The sequence below is a fragment of the Chiloscyllium plagiosum genome, unplaced genomic scaffold (genome assembly GCF_037043375.1).
Source record: "Chiloscyllium plagiosum isolate Xiang-an unplaced genomic scaffold, Cpla_swu_hap1 HiC_scaffold_4, whole genome shotgun sequence".
NCBI classification, from domain to species: Eukaryota; Metazoa; Chordata; class Chondrichthyes; order Orectolobiformes; family Hemiscylliidae; genus Chiloscyllium; species Chiloscyllium plagiosum.
The window spans coordinates 137,660,934-137,677,727 of NW_028270142.1; the positions used below are offsets into that span (position 1 = coordinate 137,660,934).

General features: G+C 43.9%; 1 long non-coding RNA gene across 1 annotated transcript; it reads left to right on the plus strand.

The window, feature by feature from the left end:
• The first annotated feature begins 223 nt into the window (after positions 1-223).
• LOC148150491 (uncharacterized) lies at positions 224-15,475 on the plus strand. The gene is made up of 3 exons (XR_015756866.1): positions 224-266; positions 11,732-11,871; positions 15,393-15,475. It is a non-coding gene; the product is annotated as an uncharacterized LOC148150491 (long non-coding RNA).
• The last annotated feature ends 1,319 nt before the right edge of the window (positions 15,476-16,794 follow it).

Below are 16,794 nucleotides of genomic sequence, written 5' to 3' on the forward strand. Positions count from 1 at the left end.
ACTGAATGCTATATCTGATCCATCATCTATCTTGTGGCGAAAGGTTGTAACTGAGATGTCTTGTCCAATAGTTTGCCATTGTGATTGATGGCGGTATTAACATTTATGGATGTGCTTATGCATATTGTGGCATTTATTATCAGGCTGATAAACTGACTGCTTGTTTCTTCCTCCTTCGTCTTCTTCAGTGTAGAGAAAGAAACAGCAAGAGGGGCTGCAGTTCTGAATAGCACTTTCCTTGGCACTTGTACACTTGAACCGAAAAGGTTAGTTCATGAAGGAAGGCTGGGACAGGTGGGATTGAGAGGGTCTTCACACTGCATTGATTCCATACTGTGTTTGGAGGTGACACTGAGTGCTCCAGTCCCTGTGGAATTTACTACCACAGAAAACAGTCAAGGCCAACACTTTGTATGATTTCATGAAGGGGTTGGCTATAGCACTTGGGGCTAAAGGGATCAAAGGATATGAGGGACTAGCTATAGAGTTAGAAGATCAACTGTAACCATATTGAATGGTGGAACAAGCTTGAAGGGCCGAATGGCCTACTCCTGCTGCTAGTTTCTAGTTTGCTATGATCTTATGATTTCGATAATCTAACTGAAACATTGAGGATCCTAAGATCACTTGAAAAGATAGATTCTAACAGGATGTTTCTCTTTAACAGAGAGACTACAACAATGGGACATGTTTTAAAATAAAAGAGGCCCCCCATTTAAGATGAAGTTCATTTCTCTCAGAACGTTGTTAGTTTTTGTTTAACTTTATAGAGTCAGACAGCAGGGAAACAGACCCTTCAATCCAACTCACCCATGCTGACCAAGATTCCCAAACTAAACTACCCCCACTTGCCTGCACTTAGTCCATGTCCCTCTAAACCTTCCCTTTTCATATGTTCTTCTAATGTGGATGTCACTGGCTAGGCCAGTTTTTATTGCCCATCCCTAATTTCCCTTTCCATAGGGGCGGTGATGAGGTACGAGCCTGTACTGCAGCAGTTACTGGGATTTAGCGACACCACAGTGTTGTTAGGGAGGGAGGTTCAGAATTTTGACCTGACCACAATGCAGGAACAACAATACGTTTCCAAGTCAGGATGATGTATGGCTGAAGGGAAGCTATCAGCTGGTGGCACTTTCAAAGCCATTGCTATTCTAGACAGTAGAGATTGTGAGTTTAGAAGGTGCAATCAAAAAATGCCTCCTGTAATTACTTTGGTGCAATTAGTAAATTGCCGCAATGTGTTGGTGGATGGTGTGATTATTTATGGTGGTGGATGAAATGTTCATCATGCAGGCTACTTTGGCCTGAATGGAGCTGAGCTTCTTGAATGTTGTTGGGGCTGCATTCATTCAGGCAAGTGGGAAGTGTTCCATCACATTCCTGGCGTGTGTCCGGTGGATGGTGGACTGTATCTGGGAGTGAGGAGGTGTCACAGGGTTCTCAGAGTTAGACCTGCCCTTGCATTGCAGTGGGTGATTGTGATCCACAGCAACACAAAGTTTGTTCAACTGTGGTCTTCAGATAATTAAAGGAGCCTTGGAATGGATAAGTGGACAGTTCCCAGAAAGATCTGAGCGCAAGGGATTTTATCACAGAGTCATACAGCTTGGAAATAGACTGTTCAGTCCAACTCATCTATGCTGACCATAGTCCCGAACGAAACTAGTCCTACCTGCCTGCATTTGGCCCATATCCCTCTAAACCTTTCTTATTCATGTATCTATCCAAATGTCTTTTCAATGTTGTATGTCTATGCACATCCACCACTTCCTCTGGCAGTTCATTCCACATATGAATCACATAAAAACATTGCCCCTCAGGTCCCTTGTCCTCTCACCTTAAAAACATGCCCCTTAGTTTTGAATTCCCCCACCCTAGGGAACAACCTTTGCGATCGGTGGCTCAGTGGTTAGCACTGCTGCCTCACAGCACCAGGGTCCCAAGTTCAATTCCAGCCTCGGGCAAATGTCTGTGTGGAGTTTGCACATTCTCCTCCGTGTCTGTGCGGTTTCCTCCGGGTGCTCCGGCTTCCTCCCACAGTCCAAAGATGTGCAGATCAAGTGAAATGGCTGTACTAAAATTGCCCATAGTGTGAGGTGCATTAGTCAGAGGGAGAAGGGTCTGGGTGGGTTACTCTTCGGCGGGTCGGTGTGGACATGTTGGGCTGAAGGGCCTGTTTCCACACTGTAAGGAATCTAATCTAATCTAATGATTCACTTTATCTATGCCCCTCATGATGTGAATGGATAAACTGTGATTGTTCTCTTAATGGGGTCATAACTCAAGTCTCCAAATCTTTGACAAGACTTTGCGAGAACAATTAAAATGAAATTGCTTCCTCTGGCAAGTGAGTTGATCACCGGAGGTTCTGTAATTAAAGTAACCAGAGAGAAACTGAGGAGAAGTATTTTCATACAGAGCATTACTGTGGTTTGAAGCACATTGTCAGAAAAGGTGGTGGATTCAGATTTTAACGGAGCGTTCAAAAGACAAGTGTACGTGTACATGAAGAGAACTAATTTGCACAGAAATGCGGCAGAAAGGTGTTGGATGACAAGTGAAGTGAACAGCTCATTCAAAGCATTGGCATGGATATGATACACTGAGTGCTCTTTTTTTTTTGCTGTGAGACTGTAATTCAGTTGTATGAGGACACAAAAAAGATGAAAATATTTGCCATTCCTTTAGACAGACTGAACATTTAACATTCAATTATTTTCTGAACTTGCTAAGACCACTGAGCCAATTGCAGCCAATCAATAGATAATTCCCTTTCAGCCATCAGCTTTACAGCTGTCTCTTGATGCTTTGTTCTGTCTCATGAGCTGCAGACTCAATGGTTGTCTGACATATAAGATTTACTACAGCTAAGACTCTTAGAATCTTCAAAATGTTAACAAGCTGTTATTGCACCTCTTTCTTTTCTAATGCAAACATCATCTGTTTCATTCTCTTCAGATAGAATCCTGACAGAGTGGAAAGAAGCCATTTGGCTCATCAGGTCCACACCAACCACTGAAGGGCATTCCACCCAAAGCTCTACCTCGTTCCTGTAACCACACTCATGGCTAATTAGTGGCTAACCCACATAGCCTGCATATCCCTGGACACAATGGTCAATTTAGATTAGATTAGATTCCCTACAGTATGGAAACAGACCCTCTGAAGTCCACACTGACCCTCTGAAGAGTAACCCACCCAGACCCATTCCCCTACTCTATATTTACCTCTGACTAATGCAATTAGGAGAAAGTGAAGACTGCAGATGCTGGGGATCAGAGCTTAAAAATGTGTTGCTGGAAAAGCGCAGCAGGTCAGGCAGCATCAAAGGAGCAGGAGAATCGACAATTCGGGCATAAGCCCTTCTTCAGGAATGAGGAAGGTGTGCCAAGCAGGCTAAGATAAAAGCGGGACACCCGCACCAACCAACCCAACCGCCCCGTGGCTGAACACCTTACTTCCCCCTCCCACTCTGCCAAGGACATGCAGGTCCTTGGCCTCCTCCATCACCAGACCATGGCAACTCGACGCCTGGAGGAAGAGCGACTCACCTTCCGCCTAGGAACCCTCCAACCACAAGGGATGAATACAGATTTCTCCAGCTTCCTCATTTCCCCTCCCCCAACTTTTCTCAGTCCCAACCCTCAGACTCAGCACTGCCTTCTTGACCTGCAATCTTCTTCCCGACCTCTCCGCGCCCACCCCCTTTCCGGCCTATCACCCTCACCTTAACCTCTTTCCACCTATCGCATTCCCAATGTCCCTCCCCAAGTCCCTCCTCCCTACCTTTTATCTTAGCCTGCTTGGACACCCTCCTCATTCCTGAAGAAAGGCGTATGCCCGAAACGTCGATTCTCCTGCTCCTTTGATGCTGCCTGACTTGCTGCGCTTTTCCAGCAACACATTTTTAAGCTCTGACTAATGCACCTAACACTACGGGCAATTTAGCATGGTCAATCCACCTGACCTGGACATCTTTGGACTGCGGGAGGAAACCAGAGCACCGAGAGGAAATACACACACAGACACAGGGAGAATGTGCAAAGTCCACACAGACTGTTGCACGGGGTGGGGGGGTGGGATTGAACCTGGGTCCCTGGCAGTGCTAGCCATTGAGCCACCATGCCTCCCTGTTCGTCACTTTGCTCTTCGTGTTATATATATCTAATCTATCTTTGCATCTTATTTGTGTAACATACTTTATGGACAATGCTTTAATATGTTTGCTTATTGCTTCCAGTTGTAGCTTCCACTGAGAAACTTCCGCGATGTGGATAGATGGAAGATGTTAGGAGTGTTCTCCTTTGAGAGAAGAAGGCAGAGAGGAGATCTGATCGTGGTTTTCAAAATCATGAGACGGTTCAACAAAGTAGATAGGGAGAAGCTGTTCCTGCTCATAAAAGAAAATAAAAAACGGGGCAAACATAGATTTAAAGGAAATGAAGCAAGGGTAAGGTGAGGGAAACGTTTTTCTTCTAGCAAGTAGATAGGTTATGGAATGCACCACGTGGAATGTGCTGGAGGTAGGTTCAATAGAGGCGTCCTAGAGGGGCATTGGATGGTTAGTTGGATCAAAATGGTGTACAGGAGTATGGGGAAAAGGCAGGGGATTGGCACTGGGCGATAGAACAAATGCAGACACGATGGGCCAAATGGCCTCTTTCTGCACTGTAATAATTCTGTGATTCTGTAAGGAAGACCTAACTAAGTGAGCACAGTAAGCAGCAATAATCAAGAGATTCATACCATCAATAACTGAACATTATACCCAACATCATTACAGGAGACATTCTCTGTGCCCTGCCAGTAATCAGTTGTCCCAACTGCATGGTTACAATACGTAGTGTAACATGGTACCAAGTATACTGCAGTAACTCACCAAGCACCCTCTGACAGCTCCTTGCAAACTTGCAATCACCACTATCCAGAAGGACTAAGGCAGCAGATACATGGGAACATCACCACCTGCAAGTTCCCCTCCAAGCCACTCACCATTTTGACTTGGACATACATCGTTCTTCCAGTGGTCCCAGACCAGAATCCTGGAATTCCCTTTCAGTCAGCACTGTGGGTGTCCCAATACCCCAAGCACTGCAATGGCTTATGAAGGCTACTCCCTGACATCTCCCCCAGTGGGGTTAGTTATGGGCAATAAATGTTGGCCCAGCCAGCAACACCCAAACCACATAAACACACTTTCAAAAAGAACTTTAAAATTCCAGTCAAGGCTGAAAAAAGCTCAAACTCAGCATGGCATAGCCCAGGATATAAGATTTATCGCTCTTGCTCCATATTTTTATTTTTGTTCTTTTGTGTTGATGCAATGGCTTTACGAGATGTATTTTGTCCTGAACACACTTGATTTATACTATAGTTGAAATGTAACAAAAGAAAGAATTGCAATAATCTAACTCTGTTGGAAAACTTAACAGAATAATAGATTATTTAACTTCTAAACAGTAACTGTTCCGATATAGTAACATCCCAAAAACACACCCTTGGTGAAGGCAGGTTCAGTAAAATGAAATGTCTCATAGAACATAGAACATAGAACATAGAACAATACAGCACAGAACAGGCCCTTCGGCCCACGATGTTGTGCCAAACTTCTAACCTAGATTAAGTACCCATCCATGTACCTATCCAAATGCCGTTTAAAGGTCGCCAATGATTCCGACTCTACCACTCCCACGGGCAGCGCATTCCATGCCCCCACCACTCTCTGGGTAAAGAACCCACCCCTGACATCTCCCCTATACCTTCCACCCTTCACCTTAAATTTATGTCCCCTTGTAACACTCTGTTGTACCCGGGGAAAAAGTTTCTGACTGTCTACTCTATCTATTCCTCTGATCATCTTATAAACCTCTATCAAGTCACCCCTCATCCTTCGCCGTTCCAACGAGAAAAGGCCGAGAACTCTCAACCTATCCTCGTACGACTTCCACTCCATTCCAGGCAACATCCTGGTAAATCTTCTCTGCACCCTCTCCAAAGCTTCCACATCTTTCCTAAAGTGAGGCGACCAGAACTACACACAGTACTCCAACTGTGGCCTAACCAAAGTCCTGTACAGCTGCAACATCACTTCACGACTCTTGAATTCAATCCCTCTGCTAATGAACGATAATACTCCATAGGCTTTTTACAAACTCTATCCACCTGAGTGGCAACCTTCAAAGATCTATGTACATAGACCCCAAGATCCCTCTGTTCCTCCACCTGACTAAGAACCCTACCATTAACCCTGTATTCCGCATTCTTATTTGTTCTTCCAAAATGGACAACCTCACACTTGGCAGGGTTGAACTCCATCTGCCACTCCTCAGCCCAGCTCTGCATCATATCTAAGTCCCTCTGCAGCTGACAACAGCCCTCCTCACTGTCCACAACTCCACCTATCTTCGTATCATCTGCAAATTTACTGACCCACCCTTCGACTCCCTCATCTAAGTCATTAATAAAAATTACAAACAGCAGAGGACCCAGAACTGATCCCTGCGGAACTCTACTTGTAACTGGGCTCCAGGCTGAATATTTACCATCTACCACCACTCTCTGCCTTCGACTGGTTAGCCAGTTTTCTATCCAATTGGCCAAATTTCCCTCTATCCCATGCCTCCTGACTTTCCGCATAAGCCTACCATGGGGAACCTTATCAAATGCCTTACTAAAATCCATGTACACTACATCCACTGCTCTACCCTCATCCACATGCTTGGTCACCTCCTCAAAGAATTCAATAAGACTTGTAAGGCAAGACCTACCCTTCACAAATCCGTGCTGGCTGTCCCTAATCAAGCAGTGTCTTTCCAGATACTCATAAATCCTATCCCTCAGTACCCTTTCCATTACTTTGCCTACCACAGAAGTAAGACTAACAGGCCTGTAATTCCCGGGGTTATCCCTATTCCCTTTTTTGAACAGGGGCACAACATTCGCTACTCTCCAGTCCCCTGGTACCACCCCCATTGCCAGTGAAGACGAGAAGATCATTGCCAACGGTACTGCAATTTCCTCTCTTGCTTCCCACATAATCCTAGGATATATCCCGTCAGGCCCGGGGGACTTGTCTATCCTCAAGTTGTTCAAAATGTCCAACACATCTTCCTTCCTAACAGGTATCTCTTCTAGCTTACCAGTCCATTTCACACTCTCCTCTTCTACAATACGGTCCCTCTCGTTCGTAAATACTGAAGAGAAGTACTTGTTCAAGACCTCTCCTATCTCTTCCGACTCAATACACAGTCTCCCACTACTGTCCTTGATCGGACCTACCCTCGTTCTCGTCATTCTCAGGTTTCTCACATACGCATAAAATGCCTTGGGGTTATCCTTGATCCTATCCGCCAACGATTTTTCATGCCCTCTCTTAGCTCTCCTAATCCCTTTCTTCAGGTCCCTTCTGGCTATCCTGTATCCCTCCACTGCTCTGTCTGAATCCTGTTTCCTCAACCTTATGTAAGCCTCCTTCTTCCTCTTTACCAGACATTCAACCTCTCTCGTCAACCAAGGCTCCCTCACACGACCATTTCTTTCCTGCCTGATAGGTACATACATATCATGGACACGTCGTATCTGCTCTTTGAAAAAGTTCCACATTTCCACCACATCCTTCCCTGACATCCTATGCTCCCAACGTATGCTCCTCAAATCCTGCCTTACAGCATCGTAATTTCCCTTCCCCCAATTATAAAATCTACCTTGTTGTGCGCACCTATCTCTCTCCATAACCAAGGCGAAAGTCACAGAATTGTGGTCACCATCACCAAAATGTTCACCCACTAACAAGCCCACCACTTGTCCCAGTTCATTACCGAGTACCAAATCCAATATGGCCTCCCCTCTGGTTGGACAATCTACATACTGCGTTAGAAAAGCTTCCTGGACACACTGCACAAACACCGCCCCATCCAATCTACTTGATCTAAAGAGCTTCCAATCAATATTTGGGAAGTTGAAGTCGCCCATGACTACGACCCTGTGGCTTCTGCACCTTTCCAAAATCTGTTTCCCAATCTGTTTCTCCACATCTCTGCTGCTATTGGGGGGCCTATAGTAAACACCCAACAAGGTGACTGCACCTTTCCTATTTCTGACTTCAGCCCATACTACCTCCAGAGGCAGATCCCCCTCAAACTTCCTTTCTGCAGCCGTTATACCATTTCTAATTAGCAATGCCACCCCCCCTCCTTTTTTCCCACCCTCCCTAATCTTACTGAAACACCTGTAACCAGGAACCTCCAACAGCCATTCCTGTCCCTCATCTATCCACGTTTCCGTGATGGCCACAACATCGTAGTCCCAGGTACCGATCCACGCCTTAAGATCACCCACCTTATTTCTGATACTCCTTGCGTTGAAGTATACGCACTTGAGCCCATCTCTGTGTCTGCAAGTAGTCCCTGTCAGTGCTACCTTCTCCACAGCCTCCCTACAGTCTCACTTGCAGTCCTAGTAGCAGGAAGGAAACCCCAGCTTTTAGCTGCATCAGGAAGAGGAATAAGATTTTCCACATCCAGCTTCAAGACCCCAGCAGCTGCAGAAAGCTGAAACTAAAAATCCTGGTCTTGGGAGACTGACCCCACCCATTCAGGCTGCTTCTATTGTTCCAAATTAGAAAAAAACCAAAGGGCTCACAGAATGTTTACTCTATTGGCTTTGAGCAAACTGTTCTGCACCTCTGTCTCAACCTTCTTCTCAAAACCATAGTATGGTCGCACTTTACTACAGTTGATGGCTATGTTGATGGCTTCAATGTACCATCAGAGGGTGGCGAATATGTGGAGCAGGATGCTATAGGTGCAATGGAGGCAGATAGTACACTGGAAATGGAATATGTACTTGGTATCTGAGCAGTATTTGTGTCTGGCACTGCCCAATGAGCTACAGAACTTTTCCTGTAATTTATTGTGTTTCTACAAAGTAACAAACAGCTAAGCATCTGAAGATAATCCGTTTCACAAGCGAAGAAAAGACAAATGATTATCTACTTGGATAGATCACCAAAGGAGAAAGAGAAATTTAAATTCTTATGGAGATTTTCATGAATTAGGGAGTATCCCAAATTGTTTTACAGACAATGAGGTAGTTTTCAAAGTCTGATCACTCTTGTAATGGCAGAAATGTGCGCACAGCTAATTCCCAAGCAAACAACTGGTTAACAGCCAGGTCATCAGGTCTAGTGGCATCGGTGTACCAGCAATAACTTTTAAATCCATCTTCAAAATGATCATTTACATCCACCCGCCAGAGTAGAATTGTTTCTGTTTAAGGTCCCCATGTGAAGACGGCACTGAAGACAGAGGAGCACTCCCCTGACACTGTGCCACGGTGTTGGCCTGGATTCTATGCTCAAGTCTCCAGAATCGAGCCAACAATGATGGCACAGGGGCTGACACCTATGAAAAAGGGCCTTGTCATTTTCAGGTACACATTTGTAATTAGAGACATGTGGACCCTGTTACATCGCCGTGTGGGCTAAGTGACTCTTTGGATAGATTAGAGTGGTGCTGGAAAAGCACAGCAGGTCAGGCTGCATCTGAGGAGCAGGAAAATTGATGTTTCGGGCAGGAGCCCTTCATCAGGAATTAGGAATTCTGATTCTTGATGATTCTTGATTCCTGACTCCTGATGAAGGGCTCCTGCCTGAAAAGTCGATTTTCCTGCTCCTCGGATGCTGCCTGACCTGCTGTGCTTTTCCAGCACCACTCTAATCTTGAGTCTAATCTCCAGCATCTGCTGTCCTCACTTTTGCCTCGACTCTTTGGATAGCACTGATGAGGAGATCCAACAGCAGGTCACCTGCACCGGCTCAGCCTCCTACAATCTACAGCAGTGAGTGTTGATCATGAAGACATCTGCAATTCTGCAAAATTCCAAGTATACAGCACAGTCTCATGTCCTTGCACTACAGTAGGACCTGGATGGTGTATTAGTACAGAAGAGAATGAGATAAATTCCATCAGCAGTACCTCTGCCACTTTCTCAGTGGGAGTGCCACTGAACTAACATTGATGTTCTCCTTGAAGCCAGTTCCATGAGCATTTACGTAAAACTCCTGATGAAATACACTTCTCTGGATTGGACACTGTGCCCCATGGTAAGAAAACACCTCCCACACCAGGTTACAGCAACATAGAATGATAATTACAATACTTAAAAGGCATCTGGATGGCTATATGAATGGGAAGGGTTTAGAGGGCTATAGGCCAAATAGGTCTAGATTAATTTAGGATATCTGGTCAGCATGGATGAGTTGGACCAAAGGTCTATTTCCATGCTGAACATCTCTATGACTCTCAGAGCAGAGTAGGCCATTCTGCCCTTTGAGCTTGCTCCACCATTCAATATGATCGTGGCTGATCATCCAACTCAGTCCCCTGTCCCCAGGTTTGCCTGGTACCTTTTGATCCCTTTAGCCTTAGAACTATACCTATCTCCTTTTACATTCTGTTCCTGCTCAATCAACTCTCAAGTGATGAGACACTCTGAAGCATTTCTTGAAAAATAACATTTCCACACCTAATGCTGTCTCCATACCCACCTCTGCAGGACAGAAGATTCCACCCAATGGGAATGTGCTCAATACCTGATATTGAAAACTTAGATGGGCGCTCAATGCTCATCAATGACAGTGTTATCAAATTTCTATATTCACTTTTCAAAATGGCCAATTGAATCTGTTTTCTTAAGTAATAGGGATTCAGCTAGCTCAGTTGGCTGGATAGCTAGCATGTAATGTAGAGGGACGCCATCATCTATTGGGTGGCATGGTGGCTCAGTGGTTAGCAATGCTGTCTCACAGGACCAGGGGCCTGGGTTTGATTCCAGCCTTGGGTGACTGTATATGGAGTTTGCACATTCTCTCCATGTCTGGGTGAGCTTCTTCCAGAGTCTCCAGTTTCCTCCCACAGTTCAAAGATGTGCAGGTCAGGTGGATTGGCCATGCTGAATCGCCCATAGTACTCAGGGATTTGCAATCTAGGTGGCTTAACCCTGGAGAATGCAGGGTTACTGGGGATGGAGTGGGCCTGGGAGGGATGCTTTTCGGAGGGTTGGTGTGGACACAATGGGCTGAATAGCCTGCCCCCACACTGTAGAGATTCTCTGAATTCCCAAAGTGGCTGAGGTCACTGTGAAGATCACATTCTCAACCTCACTCCTCTCCTGAGGTCTGGTAACCCTCAGCTTAAACCCATTGGCACTCATCTGTGTCTAATGATGGGAGGAGTCCTATGGTCCTTTGGAACTATGGCACTTTTACCCGGTGTGATATGGCAGCATGTACATTTCCATTTGACTGAATGCATTGAGCGATTGATATGCAGTCAGAAGTCGCTGGCAGTGAATGTAACATTGACTCAACTTTGAGGTCTTGCCAACTTCATAATTTACTTAAAATTGTGTTTGTCAGCATCATCAAAACTTCTCAATCTTAACCCCAACGTAATAATTTATTTGAGTGTGGTAATAAAAACCATTCCCACAATCATTTTGATTATTCAATGATCATTTATTCAAATGTGAAGGCGAGGACTGATTTTCTATCCCATTAGGTCCACCACAGGGTGCCTCAGTTAATGCCCTGAAAATTGTATGTTTTAACTTTGTACTAATGTTCTATTTCTGTCTCTCATCAGCCTGGTAAGCAGAAGCATTTTTTTTAAGGTTGCCAATTTAAAAATGAATTAAAGTAGTAATCTTTCGCTTTCTTTGTTATGTTTAGGGTTTATGTTGTTAGTAAAGAAAGATGGAACTTGCATTTATATAGCATCTTTGATGACTTCAGCTTGTTCCAGAGTGCGTTGCAAACAATGCAGTACGATTTGAACAGTCGGCATCATTGAAATGCAGGGAACACAGCAGGTAATTGTCAGTCAACAAAACCCAGGAAATAGCAATGTGATGATGACCAGCTCAACTCTTTAAATGATGTCCATTCAGGGATAACTGAAGTACACTGGAACATTTTTGAGAGGACAGAAAATGTCTTTGTTTAACGTTCCAGCTAAAGAATGGTACCATTTAACAACTTGCTCACTCTTACTGAGGCTTCTGGATCAAGTGATAGACAACTTCAAATTAAAGGTTCAAGGTTCATAGGGAAAAAGTGAGGAATGCAGATGCTGGAGATCAGAGTTGAGAGTATGGTGTTGGAAAGATACAACAGGTCAGGCAGCATCCAAGGAGCAGGAGAATCAATGTTTCGGGCAGAAACCCTTCATCAGGATTACTGATAAAGGGTTTATGCCAAAACGTCAATTCTCCCGCTCCTCAGATGCTGCCTGACCTGCTGTGTCTTTCCAGCACCACACCCTCGACTTCATAGTCATGATCAGAGCACAGAGCTCCAGTCTAACACTCCTGTCAAGTTTGAATGTTTCGAGTATGATGCTGGGTTTGTCCAGCGTTTGCTTTTTTCATTCAGGGAAGTCACCAGTCACCTTCACCTAATCTGTTACCAGAGCACGGCACCCCAAGTTTGTAAGGATGTTTTCTCACTCAAGTCAATCAATAGGAAGCAACAGCATCTGTGACAATCATTTTGGAATACGATATGGAGATGCCGGTGTTGGACTGGGGTGTACAAAGTTAAAAATCACACAACACCAGGTTATAGTCCAACAGGTTTAATTGGAAGCACTAGCTTTCGGAGCGACACTCCTTCATCAGGTGGTTGTGGAGGGCACAATTGTAAGACACAGAATTTATAGCGAAAGTTTACAGTGTGATATAACTGAAATTATACATTGAAAAATATCTTGATTGTTTGTTAAGTCTCTCATTTGTTAGAATGACCATTATAGTTTAACTTCTTTCATATGTAAATCACAAAACTTTTTTTAAAAGTTACATTCTCAGGTTAACTGTAACAATTAGTGTCAGCCCAGACAAGGTGTTAAGATGTTGAAGGTGTTAGCCCCCTGTGTGCTGCTGTCTGTGCCATAATGTTTAGATTGATTCTAATCTAAAAACATGAGTTAAGTCTTACATGGATTCATGCAGTCTTTGGGCAAAATACAATGTAACTCTGCAAGTACAAATTCACCCCATAAATGTATATGTGTATGTGTGCAGGAGGGTTTGTGTGTGTGAGTGTAAAGGGGTCTATGTCTGTGAGAGGATGCATATGTGAGTGTGGGAGTGGGCATGCATTCTCTCACAGACTTGGGCACTTTACACTCACACACACACATATATACTCCCTCTCACAGACACCCACAACCCCCCACCCCAGACACACACACATACACTCCTACAGACACTCAGAACCCCTACGTCAGACACACACACGCGCGATTATGGGGTGAATTTGTACTTGCAGAGTTACATTGTACTTTGCCCAAAGACTGCATGAATCCATGTAAGATTTAACTCATTTTTTTAGATTAGAATCAATCTAAACATTATGGCACAGACAGCAGCACACGGGGGGGGCTAACGCATTCAACATCTTAATATCTTGTCTGGGCTGACACTAATTGTTACAGTTAACCTGAGAATGTAGCTTTTAAAAAAAGTTTTGTGATTTACATATGAAAGAAGTGAAATTAACATGGTCATTCTAACAGATGAGAGACTTAACAAACAATCAAGGTATTTTTCAATGTATAATTTCAGTTACACCATACTGTAAACTTTTGTTATAAATTCTGTGTCTTACAATTGTGTGCTCCACAACCACCTGATGAAGGAGCTGCGCTCCGAAAGCTAGTGCTTCCGATTAAACCTGTTGGACTACAACCTGACAATGTGTGATTTTTAATTTTGGAATATCACTTCTTCAATGACTGGCAAAGCTTTAGCAAAAGTTATTTCCAATGCAATTGTCACTCACCTCATTGTCTCTTTCCATTTTTTATAATTGCATGGTGGGGGTTGGGGGGGGGGAGGTTGGCATGACCTGTTGGTATTATCACTGGACTGTTAATTCACAGACCTGGGTGATGTTCTGGGGGACCAGTTTTGTATCCTGCTACAGCAATTTAAATTCAATACATAACTGGGTTTAAGAGTCAAATGAAGACCACGAATCTGTTGTCGATTTTCAGAAAAAAAAACCCATCTGGTCACAAATGTCCTTTAGGGAAGGAAACTGTCACCCTTACCTGGTCTGGCCTACATGTGACCCCAGACCCACAGCGATGTGGTGGCACTTGTCTGCCCACTGGGCAATGAGGGAAGGGCAGTAAGTGCTAGCCTAGCCAGTGATGCCCTCATCCTGTGAACAAATTTTAAAAATTTTAATTTAAAAATTAAAAATTTAAAAATTAAAAATTTAAAAATTAGAGCTGCCTCGTGTGAGGAGCAGTCCTTTAGATGAAAGAGCCAGTTGAGGTCCTCTCAGGTAGCTGTCAAATATTCCATAGTGCTTTTTGGAATTCCTGGCCAATAGATATCCCTCAATTAACATTGAAAAGAAAACTACACCTGGTCATTTGCTGTCTGTGGGAACTCGCTGTGCTCAAATTGGTTGCTGTGTTTCCTCAATTATAGTTTTCCACAATCTTCATAAACACTTTCTCTACAAAGTGTCTATCTTGGATATTCTGGTTAAGATACATGTCAATTGTACCATTGATTAAAGACAGGGAATTCTGTTCCCTTCTGTTTGGATATGAGTCCAATGGCTGGGATCTTTGCAATCTATCCATTGCAAAGATACTCTCCCCCAGTGAAAACCACTACATGCAGAAGCAGGATATTCAGCCCATCAATTCCACACCTACCCTCCAAAGAGGATCCCACCCAGGCTCACCCTGCATTTCCCATGGCTAACCCACCTAACCTACACACTATGGACAATCTAGAATAGCCAATCCACCTCACCTGCACATTGTTGGACTGTGGGAGGAAACCAGAACGCCTGGAGGAAACTCATACAGGCATGAGGAGAATGTGCAAACTCCTCAAAGTTGCCTGAGGCTGGAATTGAACCCCAGGTCCCTGGTACTGTGAGGCAGCAGGGCTATCCACTGAGCCACACACAATTGTTAGGATAAGAGGAAAAGAAAGTTTTTTGACAGGTAAGGTGTTGGGGTACTGTACCTTTTGAGAGAGTTGAAAAGCTAGCAAGGACTTAGGGATACACAGAAAGTTTGGAACAAGGTAACAATGTAACATTTGGCGAAAACAGCTAAGAGCTGTGTTGTCAGGATACAAAAAACAAGTTCGAATTTAGCCAATCAGTTTAAATTGTGCCCCAAGTTACCAAGCACCAATCGAATTTGAAAAAAAATAATCCTTTGACAACACTAAACCAATTACTTCATCCATTGTTTTCGGGTATAAATATCAGAAATTTTAAACGGTTAGCCAGAGTGGCAAAAAGCAGCTAGCATGAACAATCAGAGAGCCTGCTTACAGAAATGTCTACTCTCTTAAAGGTACCTTTATCTATCAACGACCCGGGAAGCAGAATCCCAAAGAAGAAGAAAAGAAGCAGAGGAAGATCTACAGAGGACACTCGGCAGAGCTGACGGGTTTTGAAACATGATTATATGTTTTTGTAAATCATAATCGGGATTTTTTTATCAGACTGGTATTGTAAAGGGGACGGTAAAAGATAGGCTTAGAGAAGAGAGTTGTAAATATTTATCAGTAAATTATTCTGTCTTAGACTTTTTTAAAAAGGTTGTTAATTTTTACTTTAAATAGCAGTTTTTGGGATAGTTCTTTGCCTCCCAAATTTTAACAGGTTACAGTGCAGGCTGAATCCTTCCTGTGACGCTGATTTAAATCAGCAGAGGATTTTACCTCATGTTATAACCAGAGTAAGATGAATAAGATGTGGTTTGAAGCTCACATGGAGCATAAACTACTGATTTGACCAATTGGTCTGAATAACCCATGTCTTTAGAGGTCATAATGTAATGAGTCAACAACTTACACCAATGTTTTGATGGTTTATTAGGAAACAGCAATTTAAATACAGTACATTTGTTAAATAGGCAAAGAAAGGAAATAAATAACCCATGGCAGATGCAAATAAGAAATGCTGAAGATCACAGCGGGTCAGACAAAGTTAAAAATCACACAACACCAGGTTATAGTCCAACAGGTTTGATTGGAAGCACACTAGCTTTCAGAGCGTCGCTCCTTCATCAGGTGGTAGAGTGACGCTCTGAAAGCTAGTGTGCTTCCAATCAAACCTGTTGGACTGTAACCTGGTGTTGTGTGATTTTTAACTTTGTCCACCCCAGTCCAACACCGGCATCTCCAAAACAGGTCAGACAGCATCCATGGAAAAAGGGCAAGCTAACATTTCGAGGCGAGATGACTCTTCATCAGAGCTGCCCGTGAAGGGGAGGGGATCGAGTGTTGGGGGAGGAACGATGTTGATAGTTCAGAGTAAGTGATCGGAATGTGAGGATGGCAGAGTAATGCTGTGTCTAACTGTTAGACTGGAAAGGGATTGCCGCGGTGTGCAGTGGAGGCCGGGACGCTAAATGTCTTCAAGGCAGGGATTGATAAGTTCTTGATGTCACAAGGAATTAAGGGCTACGGGGAGAATGCGGGTAAGTGGAGTTGAAATGCCCATCAGCCATGATTAAATGGCGGAGTGGACTCGATGGGCTAAATGGCCTTACTTCCACTCTTATGTCTTATGGTCTTATGGTCTTATGGACACAACAGGCATTCTGACATTTTGTCACCATGTCCTCTCTCCCCTCTTCCCCACTCCCCTCCCCCAGTGGGACTGTCTGTCCTTTTCAGTCTGGCAGTTAGACACACCGTTGTTCTGTCATTCTCACATTCCGATCATGTAATCTGAACTATCAGCACCTT